The sequence below is a fragment of the Tursiops truncatus genome, chromosome 10 (assembly GCF_011762595.2).
Source record: "Tursiops truncatus isolate mTurTru1 chromosome 10, mTurTru1.mat.Y, whole genome shotgun sequence".
NCBI classification, from domain to species: Eukaryota; Metazoa; Chordata; class Mammalia; order Artiodactyla; family Delphinidae; genus Tursiops; species Tursiops truncatus.
In genome coordinates, this window is record NC_047043.1 from 56886139 (window position 1) to 56904201 (window position 18063).

The 18063-nt window shown below is 42.3% G+C and overlaps 1 protein-coding gene across 10 annotated transcripts in view; it reads left to right on the forward strand.

The window, feature by feature from the left end:
* Window positions 1–18063, forward strand: part of ANO10 (anoctamin 10) — a 213525-nt gene that overhangs the window by 91762 nt on the left and 103700 nt on the right. The gene's annotated exons all lie outside the window — the stretch shown is intronic.

An 18063-nucleotide genomic window follows, 5' to 3' on the forward strand; every position in this document is an offset into this window, starting at 1 on the left:
CCCACCTAACACCATGTACAAAAATCAACCCAAAATGGATCAATGACCTAAATGTAAGAGCTGGGGAAGAGGGACCTGCAGGATGGCAAGAGAGAGGATTCTTCCAGGCAAGAGAGGCCTGGAAGGAGCACGTTATCACTTCTACTCACAGTTTACCGGCTGTGAAAAATAGCCACGGCTGTTAGGAAACAATGTGGTCACTGGGAGGCTGGGAAATGTGGTCCAGCTGTGTGCCCAGAAGAAAGAGGAGATGGTTTAGGTGCACGGCTAGCCTTCTCTGTTACAAGGAGGTTGCCATTGATTAATCTCTGGGGTGTTTACAGTTTTGAATTTCTGTTCTGTATTGGCTCTCCCTCTTTGAGTCCTACACTTATAAGAACTGAAAAGAAGTAAGAACAGTTAACACTCAATTCCCTTTTCCTTGGATATGAAAAAAAGACTCAAGTTCAGCCAGCAAAGTTTTACACAGCAGTCCTGTTTGCAAAAAATAAATTCTGTGATCTTGTGCATCTGCGGCATGGTGCAGGCTTGAGACCATGATCATCTCTCTTGATCTCTGGCCTGTTTCCATGTGAACGGAAAGGATGAATGTGGTGCTCATTTATGGTATAGAAGCTAGCTGAAGCTTTGGAAGATGAGCAAACAATACCTTATAGGAAAAGCAAACACACTAATAATGATTCATAATGAAAACCAAGTGTATGAATTAGATTTCATTGAAGATCCTCTGGAATGGCCATCAGAAAGTTAGACATGTCTGCATTGGGACCAGAGGGTCCTCACCTCATCGTCAGGATCATGGGAGTTAATTTTCTCATCTGTCTAAGTCAGAGTCTCTTGAGGGCAACTGTTTTGTGAGTTTGTGTATATATATATATATATATATATATATATATATATATATATATATATATATATATATATATATATAGTCAGCTGAAGAAGAAGTAATCCTCCAGCTATGAGTTTGTAACCAAGTTGTAATGTGCTTTGTAGATATGATTACAGAGACTGATGGAAGAGCTAAAGAGAAACAGAATTCCAGGGGCATCATAAACAAGGCCCAGTGTTGTTCATTTTTAGGAACCTGCACTCTGCAGTGTCTTGAGGAATCTTGCCTGCGTATGATGTGATGGAATCCTGAGCTTCTCTGTTACTCCCCTCACCCCAAGCATACATCTGGTTTCTAACGTGTTTAAAATGTATGCCTTTATTTCTAGTTCTATGTTTAAGCCAAGTGTTGCATTTTAAAAAAATCGTAGAAAGACTATAAACCAGTGCTGGCTGAATGAAGCATGGTCTGCAGACTGGTGTTACTCCACAGAATGTTCATTGCTGGTCCGCAGTGAGATAAGCACAGAAACAGAGGGTAAGCATTTAGAAACTTCTAAGGCAGTTTGTCATTGCGGCTGCATTTTAAGTGTACGATCAGTGGCCTCATCTTGTTGAATGAGGTATAAACCAGTTAGAGAAGTGTTCAACTTGCGTGGAACTCGCGTGGTGAGCTGTGTGCTGTGCAAGCTCATTTGGTCATAGGCAGTGTGGATTCGTCTCCTCTGGCTGCATAGCCCAGTGCCACAGACTGGGCGGCCTAAACAACAGAAATTTATTTCTCACCATTCTTGAGGCCGGGAAGTCTAAGCTCAAGGTGTCAGCAAGGTAGAATTTATTCTGAGACCACTTCTTTTGGGCTTGTGGGTGACTGCCATCTGGCTGTGTGCTCACATGCCCTCTTCTTTGAGTGCATTCAGAGGAAGGGGGAGAGAGAGAGAGAGGACCTCCCCCGCTTCCCAGCCACCTCCCGCACTCTTTGGTGTCAAGAGGCTAGTTCTGTTTATCAGGGCCCTACCCTTCTGACCTCATTTAACCCAGATTACCTCCGTGTAAGCCCTGTCTGTCTCCAAATATAGTCACACTGAGTGGGGGAGGGGGTTTGGGGGCTGGTTAGGGTCTCACCGTATGAATTTGGGTGGGACACGGTTCAGTCCAAGCGCATAGGACTGTAGTAGATAGGTCCATAATGGACTGGGAATTTTAAAAATTGGTCCTTCATCAGATGTTTGTGAAGCTCTGCAGGAGACATACATGGGGCTAATTAACCTAACCGCAAGCAAATATTGCTAATATAGAGTCAGGAAACAATTTGCTTTAGCTTAAAAATGTTCGACTATCTATGAAATTTATGTATCTTGACGTTCAGTAAAATCGTTTTGTGTGAAATGTCGAATCTTTAGAAGAGATTAGATTAAAAACTGGGAAAGATGTATTGCGTCGTTAATTCCTGCAGAGGCCTGGGCTTGATGTCATTATAGCGCGGTAGCTGCTCTTGTAGCATAGCCGTCCTGTCTGTGAAGCCGACTCATAAATCTGTGCCCCCGTTTGTGGGCTCTGGCCTCTGGCTGTCTGAGGACACTTCCTCAGGGCCGGTCTGCCCACACCGCCATCTCAGCCGTTCAGAAGGGAGCACAGCATCCTCCCTGGGAGCCCCTGTCCCCCGTGCTTGTGCTTTCTTCTTTCTCGGGATTTTAGATCTCAACAAACAGCATCGTATCTTCATGATGACTCACTTTGAAACCAGGGGACATTTTTTACTTTTCCTCTTTCCCTTTGGAGATTTCTTTTGTCTACTACCTGCAGATTCTGCTTCCGGAATGACCCCTCCATTGGTCTCCTCCTTTCTAAGGTGCTGGCCACCTCGCACCAGGCCACTGTTGTCATGCCTTGGTGGGGTCGTTCAGTGAACCCCTAACTGCTGTCCTTGACTTCAGTTTCTTCCTCTGCAGTCTCACGTTTGTAAAGCACAGTCCTGACTCTATCGCTTAGAATCTGAAAAGATTTGGCTTGTTTCCCTTTCTTAAAAAATAAAGTCCAGGGGCTTCCCTGGGGCCTCAGTGGTTAAGAATCCGCCTGCCAATGCAGGGGACATGGGTTCGAGCCCTGGTCCGGGAAGATCCTACATGCTGCAGAGCAACTAAGCCCGTGCACCACAACTACTGAGCCTGCGCTCTAGAGTCCGCGAGCCACAACTACTGAGGCCCACGTGCCACAAATACCGAAGCCTGCGCCCCTAGGGCCCGTGCTCTGCAGCAAGAGAAGCCACCCAATGGGAAGCCCGCGCCCCGCAACAAAGAGTAGCCCCCGCTCGCCGCAACTAGAGAAAGCCCACGTGCAACAACGAAGACCCAACCCAGCCATAAATAAATAATTAATTAAAATAAAATAAAGTCCAGCCTCATTAGCAAGGGGTTTCAGGTCCTCTGTAATCTGCCTCTTAGGTACTGTCCTTCCTCCCCGCTGTGCTATCACCCCAGCCTTTCAACATGCACACCACATGCATAGTTTGGTATTTTCCTGCCTCTGTGTGTTTCCCTGAATTTCCTTTGTCCTGGATTTTTCTCCCACCCAGCTTCTGCTTGTCACAGGACCCCTGGTCCTTCAAGGACCAGTTCAGACGTGACCTTTCCCACAGTTTCCCGTGGTCTCCCCATTTAGGATTAATGATTAATTAATGTGCTCCCATAACATGTTGTGGTCTCATGCAGTGTTCCACTGACTCCAGGATGGGACTACAGCTTCAGCTGCAGCCCTTCAGCTATGTGCTTCAACTTTTCCCCATCTCCAGGATGTGCCTTTCTTATTCCTGAGATTGGTGATTTGTATCTTCTCTTTTTCCTCATCAGTCTGGCTAGAAATGTATCAATTTTATTGATCTTCTAAAAGATCAAAAAACTTTAGTTTTCATTGATTTTCGGTATGTTTTACTGTTTTCTGTTTCTTTGATTTCTGCTCTGTTCTTAATTTTTCTTCTATTTACATTGGGTTTAACTTGTTCTCTTTTTTTTCCCCAGCCTTTAAAAAAAATTTTATTTTATTTATTTACTTTTTATACAGCAGGTTCTTATTAGTTATCTATTTTTACATATTAGTGTATATATGTCAATCCCAGTCTCCCAATTCATCCCACCACCTCCCCCCTCCACCCTTTCCCCCCAAAGGTGTCCATACCTTTGTTCTCTATTTCTGTGTCTCTGCTTCTGCCTTGCAAACTAGTTCATCTGTACCGTTTTTCTAGATTCCACATATATGCGGTAATATACGATATTTGTTTTTCTCTTTCTGACTTACTTCACTCTGTATGACAGTCTCTAGGTGCAGCCATATCTCTACAAATGACCCAGTTTCATTCCTTTTCATGGCTGAGTAATATTCCACTGTGTATATGTACCACATCTTCTTTATCCATTTGTCTGTCGATGGGCAGTTAGGTTGCTTCCATGACCTGGCTATTGTAAATAGTGCTGCAGTGAACATTGGGGTGCATGTGTCTTTCTGAATTCTGGTTTTCTCTGGGTATATGCCCAGTAGTGGGATTGCTAGGTCGTATGATAGTTCTATTTTTAGTTTTTTAAGGAACCTCCATACTGTTCTCCATAGTGGCTGTATCAATTTACATTCCCACCAACAGTGCAAGAGGGTTCCCTTTTCTCCACACCCTCTCCAGCATTTGTTGTTTGTAGATTTTCTGATGATGTCCATTCTAACGAGTGTGAGGTAATACCTCATTGTAGTTTTCCTTTTTTTTTTTTTTTGTGGTACGCGGGCCTCTCACTGCCGCGGCCCCTCCCGCCGTGAAGCACAGGCTCTGGATGCACAGGCCCAGCGGCCACGGCTCACGGGCCCAGTCTCTCCACGGCATGCGGGATCCTCCCGGACTGGGGCATGAACCCACGCCCCCTGCATCGGCAGGCGGACTCTCAACCGCTGCGCCACCAGGGAAGCGCCCTCATTGTAGTTTTGATTTGCATTTCTCTAATAATTAGTGATGTTGAGCAATTTTTCATGTGCTTCCTGGCCATCTGTATGTCTTCTTTGGAGAAATGTCTATTTAGGTCTTCTGCCCATTTTTGGATTGGGTGGTTTGTTTTTTTAATATTGAGATACATGAGTTGTTTGTGTATTTTGGAGATTAATCCTTTGTCCATTGCTTCATCTGCAAATAATTTCTCCCACTCTGAGGGTTGTCTTTTTGGCTTGTTTATAGTTTCCTTTGTTGTGCAAAAGCTCTTAAGTTTCATTAGGTCCCATTTGTTTATTTTTGTTTTTATTTCCATTACTGTAGGAGGTGGGTCAAAAAGGATCTTGCTGTGATTTATGTCAAAGAGTGTTCTTCCTATGTTTTCCTCTGAGAGTTTTATAGTGTCCGGTCTTCCATTTAGGTCTCAAATCCATTTTGAGTTTATTTTTGTGTATGATGTTAGGGAGTGTTCTAATTTCATTCTTTTACATGTAGCTGTCCAGTTTTCCCAGCACCACTAATTGAAGAGACTGTCTTTTCTCCATTGTATATCCTTGCCTCCGTTGTCATAGATTAGTACCATAGGTGTGTGGGTTTATCTCTGGGCTTTCTATCCTGTTCCATTGATCTATATTTCTGTTTTTGTGCCAGTACCATATTGTCTTGATTACTGTAGCTTAGTAGTATAGTCTGAAGTCAGGGAGTCTGGTTCCTCCAGCTTGGTTTTTTTCCCTCAAGATTGCTTTGGCTATTTGGGGTCTTTTGTGTCTCCATACAAATTTTTGGTTCTAGTTCTGTAAAAAATACCATTGGTAATTTGATAGGGATTGCATTGAATCTGTAGATTGCTTTGGGTAGTATCGTCATTTTCACAATATGGATTCTTCCAATCCAATACCATGGTATATCTGTCCATCTGTTGGTGTTATCCTTGATTTCTTTCATCAGTGTCTTACAGTTTTCTGCATACAGGTCTTTTACCTCCTTGGGTAGGTTAATTCCTAGGTATTTTACTCTTTTTGATACAGTGGTGAATGGGATTGTTTCCTTAATTTCTCTTTCTGATCTTTCATTGTTAGTGTATCGGAATGCAGGAGATTTCTGTGCATTAATTATGTATCCTGCAACTTTACCAAATTCACTGATTAGCTCTAGTAGTTTTCTGGAGGCATCTTTAGGATTCTCTATGTATAGTATCATGTCATCTGCAAACAGTGACAGTTTTACTTCTTTTCCAATTTGTATTCCTTTTATTTCTTTTTCTTCTTTGATTGCCGTGGCTAGGACTTCCAAAACTATGTTGAATAATAGTGGCTAGAGTGGACATCCTTGTCTTGTTCCTGATCTTAGAGGAAATGCTTTCAGTTTTTCACCATTGAGAACGATGTTTGCTGTGGGTTTATCATATATGGCCTTTATTATGTTGAGGTAGGTTCCCTCTATGCCCACTTTCTGGAGAGTTTTTGTCATAACTGGGTGTTAAATTTTGTCAAAAGCCTTTTCTGCATCTATTGAGATGATCATATGATTTTTATTCTTCAGTTTGTTAATATGGTGTATCACATTGATTGATTTGCATATATTGAAGAATCATTGCATCCCTGGGATAAATCGCACTTGATCATGTTGTATGATCCTTTCAATGTGTTGTTGGATTCTGTTTGCTAGTATTTTGTTGAGGACTTTTGCATCCATATTCATCAGTGATATTGGTCTGTAATTTTCTTTTTTTCTAGTATCTTTGTCTGGTTTTGATATCAGGGTGATGATGGCCTCGTAGAATGAGTTTGGGAGTGTTCTTTCCTCTGCAAGTTTTTGGAAGAGTTTGAGAAGGATGGGTGTTAGCCCTTCTCTAACGTTTTCTAGAATTCAGCTGTGAAGCCATCGAGTTCTGGACTTTTGTTTGTTAGAAGATTTTTAATCACAGTTTCAATTCATTACTTGTGGTTAGTCTGTTCATATTTTCTTTTATTTTTGTGCGGTACGTGGGCCTCTCACTGTTGTGGCCTCTCCCGTTGCGGAACACAGGCTCCGGACGTGCAGGCTCAGCTGCCATGGCTCACGGGCCCAGCCGCTCCGCGGCATGTGGGATATTCCCGGACCGGGGCACGAACCCATGTCCCCTGCATCGGCAGGTGGACTCTCAACCACTGTACCACCAGGGAAGCCCGGTCTGTTCATATTTTCTATTTCTTCCTGGTTCAGTCTTGGAAGGTTATACTGTTCTACAAATTTGTCCATTTCTTCCAGGTTGTCCATTTTATTGGCATAGAGTTGCTTGTAGTAATCTCTTAGGATCCTTTGTATTCCTGCGTTGTCAGTTGTAACTTCTCCTTTTTCATTTCTAATTTTATTGATTTGAGTCCTCTCCCTCTTTTTCTTGATGAGTCTGGCTAATGGTTTATCAATTTTGTTTATCTTCTCAAAGAACCAGCTTTTAGTTTTATTGATCTTTGCTAGTGTTTTCTTTGTTTCTGTTTCATTTATTTCTGCTCTGATCTTTATGATTTCTTTCCTTCTACTAACTTTGGGTTTTGTTTGTTTTTCTTTCTCTAGTTCCTATAGGTGTAAGGTTAGACTGTTTATTTGAGATTTTTCTTGTTTCTGGAGGTAGGCTTGTATTGCTATAAACTTCCGTCTTAGAACTGCTTTTGCTGCATCCCATAGGTTTTGGATTGTCGTGTTTTTGTTGTCATTTGTCTCTAGGTGTTTTTTGATTTCCTCTTTGATTTCTTCAGTGATCTGTTGCTTATTTAGTAACGTATTGTTTAGCCTCCATGTGTTTGTGTTTTTTACATTTTTTCCCCTGTAATTGCTTTCTAATCTCATAGCATTGTGGTTGGAAAAGATACTTGATATGATTTCAGTTTTCTTAAATTTACCATGGGTTGGTTTGTGACCCAAGGGTGATCTCTCCTGGAGAACGTTCCATGAGCACTTGAGAAGAAAGTGTAATCTGTTTTCAGATGGAATGTCCTATAAATATCAATTAAATCTATCTGGTTTATTGTATCATTTAAAGATTTTGTTTCTTTTTTAATTTTCTGTCTGGATCACCTGTCCATTGGTGTAAGTGAGGTATTAAAGTCCCCCAGTATTATTGTGTTACTGTTGATTTCCTCTTTTATAGCTGTTGGCATTTGCCTTATGTATTGAGGTGCTCCTTTGTTGGGTGTATATATATTCATAATTGTTATATCTTCTTCTTGGTCATTATGTAGTGTCCTTCCTTGTCTCTTGTGAAGGTCTTTATTTTGAAGTCTGTTATATCTGATATGAGTATTGCTACTCCAGCTTTCTTTTGATTTCCATTTGCATGGAATATCTTTTTCCATCCTCTCATTTTCAGTCTGTATGTGTCCCTGGATCTGAAGTGGGTCTCTGGTAGACAGCATATATACGAGTCTTGTTTTTGTATCCATTCAGTGAGCCTGTGTCTTTCGGTTGGAGCATTTAATCCATTCACATTGAAGGTAATTATCAATATGTATGTTCCTATTACCATTTCCTTAATTGTCTTGGGTTTGTTTTTGTAGGTCCTTTTCTTCTGTTGTGTTTCCCACTTAGAGTATTTCCTTTAGCATTTGTTGTAGAGCTGGTTTGGTGGTGCTGAATTCTCTTAGCTTTCGCTTGTCTGTAAAGCTTTGGATTTCTCTGTCGAATCTGAATGAGGTCCTTGCTGGGTAGAGTAATCTTTGTTGTAGGTTCTTCCCTTTCATCACTTTAAATATATCGTGCCACTCCCTTCTGGCTTGTAGAGTTTTTGCTGAGAAATCAGCTGTTAACCTTATGGGAGTTCCCTTGTATGTTATTTGTCTTATTTTTTGATTACACATAGTTTGATTACTATGTGTCTTGGGGTGTTTCTCCTTGGGTTTATTCTGCCTGGCAGTCTCTGCACTTCCTGGACTTGGGTGGCTATTTCCTTTCCATGTTTGGGAAGTTTTCGACTATAATCTCTTCAGATATTTTCTTGGGTCCTTTCTCTCTCTCTTCTCCTTCTAGGACCCCTGTAATGTGAATGTTGTTGCGTTTAATGTTGTCCCAGAGGTCTGTTAGGCTGTCTTCATTTCTTTTCATTCTTTATTCTGTTCCATGGCAGTGATTTCCACCATTCTGTCTTCTGGGTCACTTATCCATTCTTCTGCCTGAGTTATTCTGCTATTGATTCCTTCTAGTGTATTTTTCATTTCAGTTATTGTATTGTTCATCTGTTTGTTTGTTCTTTAATTCTTGCAGGTCTTTGCTAAACATTTCTTGCATCTTCTTGATCTTTGCCTCCATTCTTTTTCCGATGTCCTAGATTATCTTCACTATCATTATCCTGAATACTTTTTCTGGAAGGATGCCTATCTCTACTTCATTTAGTGGCTTTTCTGGGGTTTTATTTAGTTCCTTCATCTGGTATGTAGTCCTCTGCCTTTTAATTTTGTCTTTCTTTGAATGTGGTTTTCATTCCACAGGCTGCAGGATTGTAGTTCTTCTTGCTTCTTGCTGTCTGTGCTCTGGTGGATGAGGCCATCTAAGAGGCTTGTGCAAGCTTTCTGATGGGAGGGACTGGTGGTGGGTAGAGCTGGGTGTTGCTGTGGAGGGCAGAGCTCCGTAAAACTTTAATCCGCTTGTCTGCTGATAAGTGGGGCTGGGTTCCCTCCCTGTTGGTTGTTTGGCCTGAGGTGACCCAGCACTGGAGCCTACAGGTTCTTTGGTGAGGCTAATGGCGGACTCTGGGAGGGCTCACACCAAGGAATATGTCCCAGAGCTTCTGCTGCCAGTGTCCTTGTCCCCACGCTGAGCCACAGCTGCCCCCCCCTCTGCAGGAGACCCTCCAACGCTAGCAGGTAGGTCTGGTTCAGTCTCCTATGGGGTCACTGCTCCTTCCCCCGGATCCTGATGCACACACTACTTTGTGTGTGCCCTCCAAGAGTGGAGTCTCTGTTTCCCCCAGTCCTGTTGAAGTCCTGCAGTCAAATCCTGCTAGCCTTCAAAGTCTGATTTTCTGGGAATTCCCCCTCCTGTTGCCAGACCGCCAGGTTGGGAAGCCTGATGTTGGGCTCAGAACCTTCACTCCAGTGGGTGGACTTCTGTGGTATAATTGTTCTCCAGTTTGTGAGTCACCCACCCAGCAGTTACGGGATTTGGTTTTATTGTGATTGCACGCCTCCTACGATCTCACTGCGGCTTCTCCTTTGTCTTTGCATGTGGGGTATCTTTTTTTGGTGAGTTCCAGTGTCTTCCTGTTGATGATGGTTCAGCAGTTAGTTGTGATTCTGGTGCTCTTGCAAGAGGGAGTGAGCACACGTCCTTCTACGCCGCCATCTTTAACCAGTCTCTCGGGTTTAATTTGTTCTTGTCTTTCTAGTTTCTTAAGGTGGAAGCTGAGGTGTTTCCTCCCAAGTTGTGCTTTAGCAGCAACCCACAAATTCTGGCAAATGTTGTTTTCATTTTTACTCAGTTCAAACATTTTCTAATTTTCCTTTTGATTTCTTCTTTTTCTTTTACATTTTATTTATTTTTATACAGGTGGCTCTTATTAGTTATCTGTTTTATACATATTAGTGTATATATATATGTCAATCTCAATCTCCCAATTCATCCCACCACCACCACCACCACTCCACCCCCTCTTTCCCCGCTTGGTGTCCATACATTTGTTCTCTATTTCTGCCTTGCAAACTAGTTCATCTGTACCATTTTTCTAGATTCCACATATATGCGATAATATACGATATTTGTTTTTCTCTTTCTGACTTACTTCACTCTGTATGACAGTCTCTAGATCCATCCATGTCTCTACAAATGACCCAATTCCATTCCTTTTTATGATGAGTAATATTCCATTGTGTATATATATATATATATAGCACATCTTCTTTATCCATTCGTCTGTCAATGGGCATTTAGGTTGCTTCCATGACCTGGCTATTGTAAGTAGTACTGCAATGAAAAATTGGAGTGCATCTGTCTTTTTGAATTATGGTTTTCTCTGGATATATGCCCAGTTGTGTGATTACTGGGTCATATGGTAGTTCTATTTTTTGTTTTTTAAGGAACCTCCATACTGTTCTCCGTAGTGGCTGTATCAATTTACATTCTCACCAACAGTGCAAGAGGGTGCCCTTGATTTCTTCTTTGATCCATAGGTTATTTAGAAGTGTGTTATTTTTTTTCCAGATGTTCTTGGGATTTTCCGGAAATGTTTTGCTGCTGATTTCTAGTTTAATTCTATTGTAGTCAGAGAATACACTTTGTCTGATTTGAATCTTTTTAAATTTATTGAGACTTATTTAATGTCCCATAATATGGTCTTGCTTGGTAAATGTCCCACGTGCACCTGAAAAGAATGTGTATTCTGCTGTTGGTGGCGGAACGGTCCATAAATGTGAAGTAGGTGACTTGGCTAATGGTATTAAGTCTGTATCCTTGCTCATTTTCTGTCTACCTGTTGTATCAGTTGATGAGAACAGTTTTGAAATTTCCTATTATAATTGTGTGTCTATTTTTCCTTGTAACTCTATCACTTTTTGCTTCCTTTAATTTGAAGCTCAGTTATTAGGCCGTTAATTCTTTTGTCCTCTTCATGAATTGATGCCTTTATTTTTATATGACCTCTTTATCCCATGTTCTTTGTTTTGAAATCTGCTTTGTCTAATGTTAATATAGTAACTCCAGCTTTGTTTTGACTAGTGTTACATGGTATCCTTTTTAAAACATCCTTTTACTTTTAATTTATTTGTGTATGTGTATTTTAAGTGTGTTTCTTTTAGGCAGCATATGATTAAGTCTTACTGTTTGAAATAATCTGACAGTTTCTGCCTTTTAATTGGGATATTATAGCACTTGTATTTAACCTGGTTATTGACATGGTTAGATTTAAGCCTGCCATCTTGCTATGTATTTACTATTTGCCCCATCTGCTGTTTGTTCCCTTTTCGGCCTTCTTATGAATTCATAGAGGTTTGTGTGTATGTGTATGATTCTGTATTTTTCTCCTTTGTTGGAATTAATAGCTATAACTCTTTGTTTTATTGCAGTGGTTAGTTAGGGCTTATAGTATACATCTTTAATTTATCACAGTCTACAGTATATCAAGAGATATAGCACTTCATGTACAGTATGAGACCCATTTCCCTTCTCCTCCTTAATTATTTTCTGGTACTGAATCAGGACTCTCTGAGTGTTCTATCTGATCACCCCTGAGTTAGGTTTTCTTATCTGGCTGGTGGAGAACAGACAGTATTCCAAGTCCTTTGTAAGCAACAGGCACTCTTCCCTCCAACCCATTCAGATGTTGCTTTCCTGGACTGCAGGTGGTTTCCTCACACACGTGGGCTGGTCATTTGCCCACTGAATACTTGAGGGGCGCTGGCTGCGGGCCTCACGAGATGTCTCTTTCTGTGCAGTGCTCTCCTCTTTTGTAGTCACCCTTCAGACAGTTGGTACCATTTTCTCCCTGGACTCTTGCCCTAACTCAGGGGGTCTGCTGGGCTCAACCTGGCCTCCTCTCCCCATGCTGAGGCCTGGAGACTCTAGGCCATAAGCTGAAGTGACTGCACACTCACCTTGTTTCCCATCTCTCAAGGACCACGGTCCTTCATTGCCTGATGTCCAGGGTCTTGAAGAGTGTTGTATCATAAAATTTTGGTGGTTGTTGTTTCATGTGGGAGGGTTATTTCATCTTGGTGGAAGTTGAAGTCACCCATCAGGGTATTTTTAATAAGTAAGAGTGTAATGTTTTCAATAAAGATAAGTGTGTAAAAGAATGAAAATAAAATCTTTCCCATTTCCGTAAATGGCAACTCCATCTTCCTAATTGCTAAGGCCCAAGACCTTGGAGTTGTCCTTGTCTCATCTAACTCCAACCCCAAATCCCAAAACTTGTTTACTCTGCTTCAGAATATATCCCGAGGGACTTCCCTGGTGGCGCAGTGGTTAAGAATCCACCTGCCAGTGCAGGCGACACGGGTTCGAGCCCTGTTGCGGGAAGATCCCACATGCCACAGAGCAACTAAGCCCACGTGCACCACAACTACTGAGCCTGCGCTCTAGAGCCCACAAGCCACAACTACTGAGCCCACGTGCAACAACTACTGAAGCCCACGCACCTAGAGCCCGTGCTGTGCCACAGGAGAAGCCACCGCAATAAGAAGGCTGCGCACCACAGCAAAGAGTAGCCCCTGCTCGCCACAACTAGAGAGGGCCCATGGGCAGCAACGAAGACCCAACACAGCCATACATACATACATACATTAAAAAAAAAAAAATCCAGAATTACCACCTCCACTGCTAGCACTGTGGTCCAGTCACACTCTGTAAATGTGGACAGATTACTGAACTTCTTTGTACCTCTGTTCCTGATCTATAAAATAATGCATGATAATAGTTCCACCCTTATAACATTGTTATGGAGAAAAAAACAAGTCAGTATTTTTAAAGGGCTTTGAACAGTGCCTGGCATTATATTATATTATGTTTATTAAATGAAAAGGGGCAGGTCTGGGATTCTTTCTTGTGTCTGGGCTGGCTCCTGACGTGTTGATCTTCCATCTTACCTCTGCTTTTCTCCTGTGCCCAGAGCTATGGTCAGTGCTGGAAAATACAAAACAGTGAGAGGGTGGCCCCCTTCCCAGAAGACACTTGCCAGTTAGTTGGGTGACAGAGCCCAGAGGCATGAAGCCAACAGTAAAGCTGGTAGAATCACGCGCTGACGTGAGTGAGACGTCGTGGGCTGTAGCCATTTGTCGCGGCAAGCATGTTCTCCCATGGGGGGCTCTCACCCTTCTCTCCACTCCCACTCCAGCCTACAGACTGGGCAGTTCTCTAAGGAAAGCACAGTCGGAGCTCGTGACCCCCTGGGTTTATGTGACGAGACTGTGCTTCTTTGCAGTTTAGTTTAGCCCTTGCCCCATGGACCTCATTGTCCTGTGCCTGTACCCAGGAACACACCTTAGAGGGGGGCAGTGCCCCAGCGGCCATGAGGAGCTAGTGCCCTGACCCCCAAGGGCACAGTGAAGAGCCCCCCACACTTTGTGAGAGGTTTCTGAGTTCAAGAAGGCATTTTCTCCCTCCAGAGAAGCCTGCAGGTCTCGTTCTTGTCAGACTACAGACATGAACTTCTCCGATCCTCTCAGGTATCAGGGCTGGTTCAGGCTGCACATCTGAGAACTGAAAGTGGGAGCTGTGGTGGCAGCCCAGACAGGAAGGCCAGTGACACTAAAAGACGAGCAAAATCCTGACTCTGTGTGTCCGCAATCATGATTTACAGATGAAGAGAGAAGCTTAGGGTTATTTTATAAAAGATTATTTTCGGGCAGAGATAGGGATTAGACATTAGACAGACATTAATTTAATATGGAAGAGTTTACGCAGACTCCACTCTTGGACTAAATAGAATTGGGAATGTCAGTCTAGAACTAGGAACTTGTTAAAACATTTTTCTGAGATTTTGCAGATACTGTCAAATCAATAGCGTGATATGTGGGCTATATTTTGTGAATTAAAAAAAATCGAATTTGTGTTACTAGAGCAGCAGTAAAAAAGCTAAAGAACCATAATGTATAAGTAAATAATGTTGGAAATATAATAATACTTTTTATTTTGTGCATGTTGCACTCCGTTATTTTATTACCATTAACTCTTTTTGCACTATCTTCATATCACTTAAAAGCTCTAGTCTTTAAAAATGAAATCATTAAAGTGATCATGAAATTTTGAATGTGGCATATAAGAATTCACTAATTGGTCACAACCAAAGTATACCATTCTTGCTTATTAACAATTTTAATTAAACCACAAAATGGGATAAACATTATGTAGTTAATTTTTGTCATCTTGAAAACAGTATGATTGTACTGAAACAAAATATGATTGTGTCCAACTATTTAAAAAAGATAACCTTTTTTCCATTCTAGCTGGAGATATGAATAGCACATTGTAATCTCTGGCTGACTTAGTAGGATTATTGGAGAGTTTTAATGTAGATCTAGTGGGTTTAATTAACTTTCAGTTGAATCAAATACATTTTCCAACTCTGTAAGCTTGCTCTCTTGCACATAGTGAAAAATCTAGTTAGGTCCAAGGCATTTGGAAGAAGGCGCCTAATCAGACCATGTCAAGCTAATGACGTCATGATTTTTCACCCTGAAATTTTTGAGATAATTGTAGGTTCGCATGCAGTCACAAGAAATAATATGCAGAGACCTGTGTACCCTTCCCCCAGTTTCCTCCAGTGGTAACATTTTGTGGAACTACAGAGCCATTTCACAAGCCAGGATATTGACATCGAGACAACCCACTGATCAACCCGTTTTACTTGTACTCACCTGTGTGTGTGTGTGTGTGTGTGTGTGTGTGTGTGTGTGTGTGTGTGTGTGTGTGTGTTTAGGTCTATACAGTTTTATCACCTGTGGAGGTTTGTGTATGCACCATCACCGTCAAGTTACAGAACAGTTCCATCACCATTAGAATCTTGTCCTTTTAAAACCACCGCCCACCCCCCTGCCACCTCTTACCCCTGGGAACCACCAGTCTGTTCTCTATTTCCAAAATTTTGTCTTTTGAAAAAGTGTTATGTAAGTTAAATCATATAGTACATACCCTTTTGAGACTGGCTGTTTTCACTCAGCACAGGTCCCTGGAGATTCATCCAAGATACTCTGTGTATCAATAGCTGTTCCTTTTTATTACTGAGTAGTTTTCCATGGTGTGGATGTGCCACAGCTTGTTCAGCCATTTACCCACTGAAGGACACCTGGGCTGACTTCAGTTTGGAGATACTACAAATAAAGTTACTATGAACATTTTTGTACAGGTTTTATGTGAACATGCTTTTATTTCTCTGGGTAGATGTCCAAGAGTAACATTGCTGGGCTGTATGGTCATTGCATGTTTAGTTTTATGGGAAACTGCCCACCTGTTTTTCAGAGTGGCTGTAGCATTTTACATCCCCACCAGCAATGTATGAGTGATCCAGTTTCTCCACATCCTTGCCAGGATGGTGTCATCACTGATTTTTATTTTAGCCATCCGCATAGATTTGTATTGATACCTCATTTTGGTTTTAATTTGCATTTTTCTGATGGCTAATGATGTTGAACATCTTTTCAGGTGCTTATTTGCCATCTCTGTGTCCTCTTTAGTGAATCGTCTGTTCATGTCTTTTGCCCATTTTTAAACTAGGTTTCTTTTTTCAAACAGTTGAGTTTTAAATGTTCGTTATGTAGTCCTTTGTTGGATGCGTGGTTTCCAAATATTTTCTTCCTGTCTGTAGCTTCGCATAAGCTTTCACAGAACGAAAGTTTTCAATTTTGATGAGGTCCCCTTTGTGACTTTTTAATGTTTGGTCTTTTTTGAAAAAATAAGGAGATGTACCTTTAGTAGGATTGGAGCATTTTTCTCTTTTAGTTATTTTTATTCTATTTTATTCTCTTCCTTCGTTTCCCCCACTTTTGTTTTCTCTTAAGCATCATAAACATTTTCTTGGTTGCGAAAAATATTGTATATTATTCAAACTATAATTTATTTCCAGTGTTCTTAAATAAATACCTTTACATTTCTCTCCTACCCTTTACAAACATCTAGAACATTTCTTCCTCACTTGACCACATTGTTTGTAAGCATTTGTTGGTGACGGTTTATTTGCTTCAGTATTCACATGCTAACTGTAGAATCTTCCCTTTCTTTTCAAAACCAGACCCATGTGCCAGTGGCATTTCATTTTTATCACAGTTAATAGTGACCGAGCGGCTCCCTAGAGCCCACAGAGGAGTTCCCTAAGTTTAATATATTCATGTTCTCCGCTTAGGAGAAGGCCGTCCACATCCATTGGGATTTAGAGACAGGCCTTTTCCTGAGTGTCCCTGGTTACCGAGCCACCAGTGACTGTTCTGCACTCCAGCCACCATCTGAGATTTTTGTTTCCTTTCCTCAGGCCCTTTGTAAAGGGCTCAGTCTTAACTGTGAGGACATCCAGGCAGTGCCGACCCTACAGGGAGGGGCTGGCGGTAGCAGGGGTCGTGCTGGGGTCCCTCACATGCTTGACTGTCTGCGTGCGGTGCTGGTTGAGGAAGCAGTCTGGGCAAGGAGGGTCCCGCATAAGCCCTGCACTGCGGTAGGGCCTGAGCCTCGCTGAACCCCTGTTCCTCCCTCCTGTAAAGCAGGGCCGGGGGGACTACAATACCCACCCTGCTTCCCTCAAACATCATTTCAGAAAAATTCTCTCCTCTTTTTTCCTACCTTACCTGGACTCTGGTGAGAGGAAGAAGAAAGTACCCAGTGACCTTCCCTGCTGCTAGGGATGCAGAGAGAAACTGTTCATTAACTCTTGGGCGAAAAAGTAACAACGTCAAGTCTATTAGGGAAAGAAAAAAAAAAAAAGGCACTGACATACTTTGTCTTCTTATGAAACTGAGGTGACCTCTAGACTCTTCCAGTAAATAGGAATTGTAACTCATTCAGTTAATTCAAGAAGGATTTATTACCACCTACTCAGTGCCAGACATTTTTCAAGGCAGAGGTGACACAGCAGCAAACAAAATAAAAGAAGAAAATATTCTGCCCTCATGGAGTGTATTTTAGGGGGAAGATAGATAATGAATAAGAAAATAAAGTACGCAGCACATGTGAGTGGTAAATACTAAGGGGAGAGATTAAGTGAGGAAGGGAGGTGGGAGTGTCGTGATGGGGGTGGGGATCCAGTTTCAGGGAGTTCAGTCTGAGGAGGCTGCCCAGAGAGGGTGACACTGACTCGGCATCTGGAATGGGACCCGGTGGTGGACCTGGGCCTGGCGTGTTCAAGGTGAGCGAAGAGGCACGTGTGGCTGGATCGGAGTGATCGAGGGGAAGCGTGGAAGGAGATGAGTCCAGAAATACAGCGGAGGGGTGGCAAGGCAGATCATGCAGGGCTTTTCAGGGCAAGGGCAAGACTTTGGCTTAACTCTGGGTGACGGGAGCCTCTGGAGGTTCTAAGCAGGGGGGTGGTCGGACTTACGTGTTAATGAGGTCACTGTGGCTGCTGTGGTGACAATAGTGGGAGGAGGGCAGAGGCATAGAGACCAGTTAGGAGGCCGTGGCAGTGACGTACGACCAAGATGATGGCGTCTTCAGCCAGGGTGGGAAATGTGGAGGTAGCAGAAGTGGGCGGGTTCTGGATGTATTTTCAAGGCAGAACCAAAAGGCGTTGATAACAGGCTGCAGGTGGGATGCAACAGAAGCGAGGCATCAAGGATGGACCCCAGGTTTGGCCTGAGCAGTTTAGAGAATGGAATTGTCAC